Raw genomic sequence first — 8419 nt, forward strand, 5'->3', positions numbered from 1 at the left:
CATGGGTGACTTTGTTGGAGTTCTCTTTTGAAGTAATCTGAAGTGTTTGGAAGGAACTGCAGAAAGTATTCGAGCTCAACAAGTCCAGACGGAGTCAAGTCTCCTCAACAACGACACCCATTTAGTTTCTTACTGCATTGTCATTGTAATTTTTCATTTGTGTGTTTAAGCATCAATAACATGTAAAAACTTGTTAATTTCTGAATGAAAATCATAATACATTGTCTATGTTTGTCTTGAAGTAATCCATTCGTTATCACTCATAAAATGTTTTGGCATTACGATACCAACTTTACTAATTGCTTGCTTATGCAAAAAGCTGAGGGAGAATGATGAAAAATAAAAATGCAAAATCTCTAATCATGTGTTTTGAATAAAAAACCCTACTGAGGATGTACAGGCATTGTTTCAAATCCCCAAACACCGGAGATATAAGGGAGATAGACCTTCGTTAACCCCTTTGAGCCTTGGAGAAGGAGTTTCTTTTCTAATCATAAAAACCCTTATTTTAACCTTGGGGCAGGGTAGTGTTCATTTAACTTGATCGAGTGTTCAGAACTCACCAAAAGGGTATGAATCTAAGGGTACAACAATGGATATCCTTCAAAAGGTTGAGGAATGTCAAAACCTCAATGGTTATCCTTATCCTATCAAGAGGTCAAGAGATGACGACACAACGATGGTTATCCCTCATCAATCAAAGAACGAGGCAGTCACAATCGCCTCCCGCAAATCAAAGATTCAAGATCACACGACTTGTTCAAAAAAAAAAAAAGAAGGTGAATAAAAAAAAGAGAGCCCGCTAAGTCAAAAACTTGAAATAAGTGACTTAGGCAAAAGTTAGGGCATCCCGCTGGACTCCAAAATAAAATTCAAGAGAATTTGTCCAGGCAAAAGTTAGGGAAAGCAGAAGCGAAAAACAAGGATTACAAAATAAAGATCCTCATCAAAAGAACAAAGTCGTGTGATCAGGCACCAAAAATGAAAGGTGAGTGACTGCCACGTCCAAAGAACCTCATTGATTCTTCAACCATCTCAAAATTCCTTGTGAGGGATGAACACTCGTGTCGAGCTAACTGAACATAGGAACGGAGAACATTACGAAGGGGGTGGGTACAAATAATTTTGAGCCTAAAAATCCTTTGTTTTCTAAAAACCGCGAACCTGGCCAAGTCACAACCCTTAAAAGTCCTAATTGAAGTAGGGTTTATTTTGAAAGCGCACTCTGATGAGATAACATTTAACTGACTCCCAATGAAGCGAGACTCATATCCATGTTGGTATCGTATGCTTGCTTTATCTTCTATATGCAAAAATCGAGGTTGTGTCAACTAGCGATTCGATCACAAGAGGTCGCAACCTCATTTCAATAAAAAGTTTCTTTAAACTTCAAGACTAACGTACACTTTGCATTAGAATTATCATTCCTAGAATTAACATTCTTTTGCATACAAACATCTGCTTAAACATCAAAGAAATTTCAGGATGAGAATCAGTGAGCAACTTGATCATGTCAAAATACAAGAGACTTGAGAACTCCGAGGAGTAAAAGCTAAATCATTTCAAATGTTGACCATCAAGGGGAAGATCCTCTAAAAACTCCGTTGGGCATGAACAGTTAATGCCTTCTTCGATTACCTTGAGGGGAAGAGTTTGAAGACTCCGTTGAGCGTGGCAAAGTTGTTTCCACGTTTGTTTGACCTCAAAACAAAGAAAGCTTGAGGATTCTAAGTAAGATGTACCCAATCAGGGGCAATTGAATCGAGGTTGGACCTCTCAAATTTAGTATATCTGGGGCAATCATGTCGATAAATCTCTTCAAGCTTTGATCAATCTGGGGCAATCAAGTCGAGGAATCTCTCATGAGTTCAACCGATCTGGGGCAGTTACGTCGAGATTTGACAAATCTCTCCAAGGATCCACTGGGGCAATTTCCTTCATGGGTCATGAAACTTGGGGCACGATCTTCTGAATTTTAGTGTCCTCTCCCTAATCATAGGAGTTTATTTCTCCTGGAACCTTGGTCTCTCCCCCAAGCATGGAGTTTATTTCTCCCGAGAGTTTGTTCCATTCCTCAAGCATAGGAGTTTATTTCTCCTAGGAGTCGTCCTACTGCCCTAATCAAGGCTCCTTATTTGGATCTCTCATCCCCAACATGGTGAATCGAGGGAATCTCCTCAAGTTGAAAATCCTCCAAGCGGTGGCACATGGTGAGAAGTCACAAGCTATTCTTCAAGGTGCATCTTACAAATCAAAGTCCAATACCTATTGGCACCTCCGCATGGTCCTTAACACTAAGGGGATTCTCCCTGGTGTTTACTTCAATAATGCCTTTATTTGGCATCCTGCATATAGTATTCATTGCATATAACAGTGCATCCTCAAAAGCGTAGCATATCCATCAAAATAGATCATTACGCCATGGAAAAATTCAAACATGCATACAAAGCATAAGCCAGATAATACAAATCAGCCCTCAATCAAGACAATAATACATCCCCACACAAAAAATTGTCCTTACAAATTCCGATTGATATCTGCTACTACATTTCAAATCTCTTCCAACCACGGTGCCGATGCGAGGTATCTTCAATCTCTGATGAGTGTCTGACACAATGTCTTCTTTTGTCCCTCGATGTCGAGTCGATATTGAGTCATAGATCGCCACGAGATCTTATTCCTTTCCAAAGTGTGGAAAATCGCACGAGATTTTCTTTCGATGTTGAGTCATAAGATCGCCACGAGATCTTATTCCCTTTTCTTCTGTTGACGAGTTGATCGCCACGAGATCTTCTCAATGTCAAGTCATAAGATCGCCACGAGATTTTATTCCCTTTTCTTCTGTTGACGAGTTGGTCGCCACGAGATCTTCTTTCGATGTTGAGTCATAAGATCGCCACGAGATCTTATTCCCTTTTCTCCTTTTGACGAGTTGGTCGCCACGAGATCTTCTTTCGATGTTGAGTCATAAGATCGCCACGAGATCTTATTCCCTTTTCTTCTGTTGACAAGTTGATCGCCACGAGATCTTCTTTCGATGTTGAGTCATAAGATCGCCACGAGATCTTATTCCCTTTTCTTCTGTTGACGAGTTGGTCGCCACGAGATCTTCTTTCGATGTTGAGTCATAAGATCGCCACGAGATCTTATTCCCTTTTCTTCTGTTGACGAGTTGATCGCCACGAGATCTTCTTTCGATGTTGAGTCATAGATCGCCACGAGATCTTATTCCTTTCAGTCCTGATGTTGAGTCGTAAATTGTACGAAGTCTTTTTCTTTCGATCATTGTTTCATACAACCATTCTCTTTGAAAACCCCGTGTCGGCAGCGCTACCACGTTATAAGCTATCTCCATTCAAACCCATTACCCACTGTAAAGTTTTCCATCAGAAAAAAACATTTCTCTTTCCCCAGCAGATATCAAACAAAAAATAAGGATAACACTTACACCATCTTCTCTTCAGGACAAATTTCAGGTCTTGATATTTAATCTTCTTCTACCTTGAAGGTTCGAAAGGCTAGCGCCAATCTCACCTTCAGGTTTAAGATGATTAAATAGGGGCAGCTGTCATACCCCAAATTTGTCCTACCCTTTTACTTTCATCTGGCTTAGGCTTTTCATTCATGTGCATATCTCCATTAGGTCATTAACATGACTCATGCATTCATTAATCAATAACTTCGCATTGGACCAAGGATTTTGAAATCTAGGGGTTTTACGTGGCCGTTCATTGTGGAATTCATTCTCCTAAAGTTATAAGGTTTTCACCTATGAAGATTCGTCAAGGGCAAGAGGACTATGGTTTTTATACATGGTGTCTGAATTTGTTAATTTCACTGAGGATCACAAGATTTCATGCTAAGTGTTCTCCTATGCTTCAAGTATTGTCTTTGTCCAAAGAACTCCTCGGGACATTCCTTTTGTGATCTTTAAGTCAAGGATTTATGGTTTGAATTACCAAAGTGTGGGCATGTTTAGAAGATTCCTTTTGTTCGAGGTTACAAGGCATTTGGTTCGACTACTTGAATCACAAAGAGACTACACAAAAGGGTCAACATACATGGCAAAGTCAAACGGCCATTCAATTCATACATTACTAGAAGCTATTACAAAAAAGGGTGGAAAGGAAGAGAATAAGAGTTACATTCATTAGAGAGAAAGGAACTTCATTACAACATCCATCCATTACCCCATTCCCGTGTTTAATACATATTTGATACATCCATACCGTTACAAAGAAAACCATACAACAAACTGAATTATTAAAGAAAAAACGGGGACCAACAGTAGCATTCATCACATTACATCACTCACTGTATCATTACATGAAGAACATCCATTTTGTAAAACAAGACATAACCCCCAAAGTTTATAACAAAAAAGAATCTTACAAGGAAAAGAAATCATTACAAAAATTCAGAATTGGAATCATTGAGAATTACACAAAAGGTAACAGTTGACATTCTGGTCAATTGTTGACCAGAGACCCTGACTTGGGCCTAGACTCAACACTATTCCCTAAACTCTCAACCTAATCTTCATCATCGTCCATGATTTCTGCCCATAACCATTGTTTCCATTCATGTCCTCGTGTCCAAACCAATTTAACAGAACCTGCAGAATATAACATGAGCACACATCAATTCTAACCATACAGCCATTACCAAAATCTAAAAAACGATCCACATATCAGCCCTTGCTGAGAAAAGTAACCTCGTACATTCACCAATTAACTAGCTTACTAACATCAATCTAACACCCCATTTAACCATCGTTTTAACAATTTCAAAATTCAAAATAGATGTTATACATGACCATACCTGCATAAAACCAGAGCAGCTGAACCGACTCAGACTTGTAATATCCACACCACACAAACCGGTTGTTGCAAATTGAACCATGCATACACATTAAATACAGTCGAGCATCCTATCACAAACCCAGAATAAACCTACACTGCAGTCGTATATTCAGTCCCAGTTCCCCACACAACTTCATTACATACATTCACTTAACCAACCTATCAAATCCAGCTCAGCAAATATCCTAAATTCTAATCATAACTAACTGTCCAAACTCACTCCAACTAACCATAACAGAATCCCAAACTGTAACTAACTCCAACAGGTTTTCATAACAACTTTCCAACCATCACTAACAGACTGTAACAGAAAAAAGCAGAAGAGAGTGAGAACTAACCTGAAACCTTTTTTCAAACTCTATATAGCAGAGCCTCTTCTCACATTTTCAGGCTCTCACTCATCGTTATCCTTCACCTCTTCCACACGCCATTCTCTTCCTTCACACGCCCACAATCAAGACGCACCATTCTCACTCTCTCTCTTCTTCAATCATCTTCACCATCGTACCCTTCAATCTTCGCTACAAATCATCATCTTCATCAACTCTGAATCTACAGAGGAGAACAAAAGGTTGAGAATCAGAAACATTGAGAAACATCATAAAGGAGAACGAGAATTCTCAACTAACAGATAACAGCAAGAGGAGTCAGTATAACGGAATCGGAACTCACCTCATAATGTAACAAACTTTATCGTGATTCTTCACTCTCTCGAGTTCTTTCAGAATCTCCTCAGAAAATCATCAACGTCACAAGAATCATCACCAGAACGAATCTTCATCTTCACTGTAGAATTCCCACGCGACAGTTCAACGTTCTGCGTCAATCTCCGATGCATCTTCATACGTCCTCAACAATAATACGCATCGTATCAATCTTCGCTTCACATAACAATTTGTTTCACTGCCATAACCTTTGATACAACAAGAATCCTCAAGAACAGAGCAAAGGATTGAATCGGAGAGAGGCGAGGGCGGAGCGAAGAGTGAGAGAACCCGCGAGAGAGACGGAGAGGTTTGGAACGAGAGTTGAGAAGTGAGCTGAGCGAAAACACCGTTTCTCCGATTGCGATTGAAGATCTTGCTCGGAGGTGAGGGAGCTTTCCGATCACCGCCGCGCCGTTCATTCGCGAGTGAGAGGAAGAAGAGCGTAGAAGCTCGAAGGTCACATTTTTACCCTAAATCCCTCTTTTCTATTCCATTATTTTTTGTTAATATCCACATTAATAATAATCAATTGGTTCTAATTAGGGATTAATTGTTAAAATTAACATTGATTAGAGAAAATCTGAGATAAAGCAAATTGGATATAAACTGGATCTGAACAATGCAAACTCTTGGGCCTAATACGAATTCATGTTCACACCCCCACCATGGCCCAGCACCGCGTTTTTTGGAATCATAAAAATCTGAAACAAAAAATCTGTATACCATTGAATCTGGGCCTGACGTCAGTTACTTCCCCCACCCCCAGGAATCAGGCCCATGCGCTGACAACTAGTTTTTAGTTCAAATCCTTTTACTAACTCACCCCCTGGCAGGCAGACTTCTAGAATTTGTTCCAATATTGTTTTCTTTCTAACTTTAGATTCATAAACCTTTTTTAGTTGAAATAAAAATAAACAAAAATATGGTTCAGATAGTTTTATGTGTGTACATAATTGTGATATATTTTGTAGATTTTTAGAAACTAGTTTGCTATTTTAAATAAATCTTTTTCTTAGATATGTTCATATTTTCGCATGTTTAGTGTGTTTTACCAAATAATTCGGTTGAGTGCCTTAGAAGTAGAATTGAATTCCCATTTTTTGTGTGATATCAGTAGGCTCCTATATCTTCATGTGTATAAAAAATAAAAGTGCAATTCCATGTCTTGATTAGATTTTCATTAGGTTTCTTTTACCCGATTGATGTGTTCTTCTAAGTGGTTAACCATGTGAATTTGATCTATAATTCGATTTGCATTCATGCAATGATGTTGGTTACTTTTTGTACATATAATTAGGGATGTCTAGAGGTCCTAAGACCTGAAATCGAAAATTTTAGATCATGTTTTCATATTTTGCCCGATTTTTCTTTATCACATGTAAATAACTTGTTTTCGGTTGACGATTGCACCGTAACTTGTACAAATGACCCGTAATTTTGTGTGAAACTTCTTGGCATGACTTTGTGGTTGTTTAGGCACCTAGTATAGGCTATTTGATACTGACTTGTACCATTTGATTACATGTTTCTAACTTCATTCACAATTTGAAACCGTTTAGCTAGTATTAACCTAGTGTTGTCTAGTTTTGGTTAGAGTTTTGTATTGCTTCATGCTAATTGACTAATATAGATTAATATAGGATATTAGAACTAGATGATTGAGTTTGCTACTGACTTGAGGCCTAGCTCATTGTGTTCACTTGCTTTTGTTTTGATTAATTGATGTTTGCCCGCTAATTGGTAAGTAACGATGCATGCGATGCTTTGACGACTTCTTGTGGATGTTTTTGTAGGGTACAGTGATGCTTTTGTATTTGATTTGGGATATTCAATCCCATGTTTTGCTACTGACTTGGAGCTTCTTTCTCTTGTTTCCATGCTTAGCCTCTCATTTCTTACTTTGATTTTGATTACATCTTGCTATTGCTTGCCATGTTCCCTTAGACTCTTCCTCCTTTGTTAAGAGGAATCGAGATAGGTTAGTTATCCTCGACCTTAGGACCATTTGTAGATTAGAATAACATAGATTAGAATGTTAGATCTAGTTCCCTATTGCATTCTTTTTCTTTTTCAACTCTTTAAAACATTAATAAAAGGAAGATGCGAATCACATTAAGCAAGTGATAGAGAAATGAGTGGGATTCATTCCCTAATCTATTTCTCAATCACTTAGTGGCATAGAAACGAGTGGGATTCATTCCCTAATCTGTTTCTCGGTCACTACTTAATGGGAGGGAAATGAGTGGGATTCATTCCCTAATCTGTTTCTCAAACATTAATTAATGGGAGAGAAATGAGTGAGATTCATTCTCTAATCTGTTTCTCAAACATTACATAATGGGATGGAAGTGAGTGGGATTCATTCCCTAATCTGCTTCTCGATCATTATACTTTTTATGTGATTCGAATCGTGAAGTAAATTCCCCTTAAAAAATACACAACCAAAAACACTTTGAAACATCTAACAATGGTTCAGACTAAAGCAAAGTAGAGAAAGTGGTGAGTGGCCCGGTATTGGGAACTGTTCACCACTCATCTATCCTAAAAGACACCAACCAATCATTTCTTTTTCTTTTGCCTCGTTGGCACCTAAGGGCACCGTTATCTCCGCTCCATTGCATCCTAGGCTGTCCCCTTATGCAAGAGCGCGAGCGTTAACTCCGCCCAACTAAAAAACACAAAAACAAACAAAAAATCGTGAGCCGAGCTACGGTAACTCTGATTCCTGAAAAGGATACGTAGGCAGCGGGGTAGGGCCCGTGCGAGTACAATTCTTTATTTTCCCTACATTTTGCATTCATTCGCATTTAGACATAGACTTAGTTATACACCCTTTAGATAGAAACAAAC

General features: G+C 38.6%; 1 long non-coding RNA gene across 3 annotated transcripts; it reads right to left on the reverse strand.

Moving 5' to 3' along the window:
• Window positions 1–4127: 4127 nt before the first annotated feature.
• On the reverse strand, window positions 4128–6026 carry LOC131605019 (uncharacterized). Of its 3 annotated transcripts, none has more exons than XR_009284657.1 (4): window positions 5535–6026; window positions 5201–5414; window positions 4822–4952; window positions 4128–4615 (listed from the first exon to the last, which is right to left on the reverse strand). It is a non-coding gene; the product is annotated as an uncharacterized LOC131605019 (long non-coding RNA). The 3 variants fall into 3 exon arrangements; XR_009284656.1 differs by having other exon boundaries at window positions 4822–4957; XR_009284655.1 differs by lacking the exon at window positions 4822–4952.
• Between the last annotated feature and the right edge of the window lie 2393 nt (window positions 6027–8419).

The sequence above is a fragment of the Vicia villosa genome, linkage group LG1 (assembly GCF_029867415.1).
Source record: "Vicia villosa cultivar HV-30 ecotype Madison, WI linkage group LG1, Vvil1.0, whole genome shotgun sequence".
In the NCBI taxonomy this organism is placed as follows: domain Eukaryota; kingdom Viridiplantae; phylum Streptophyta; class Magnoliopsida; order Fabales; family Fabaceae; genus Vicia; species Vicia villosa.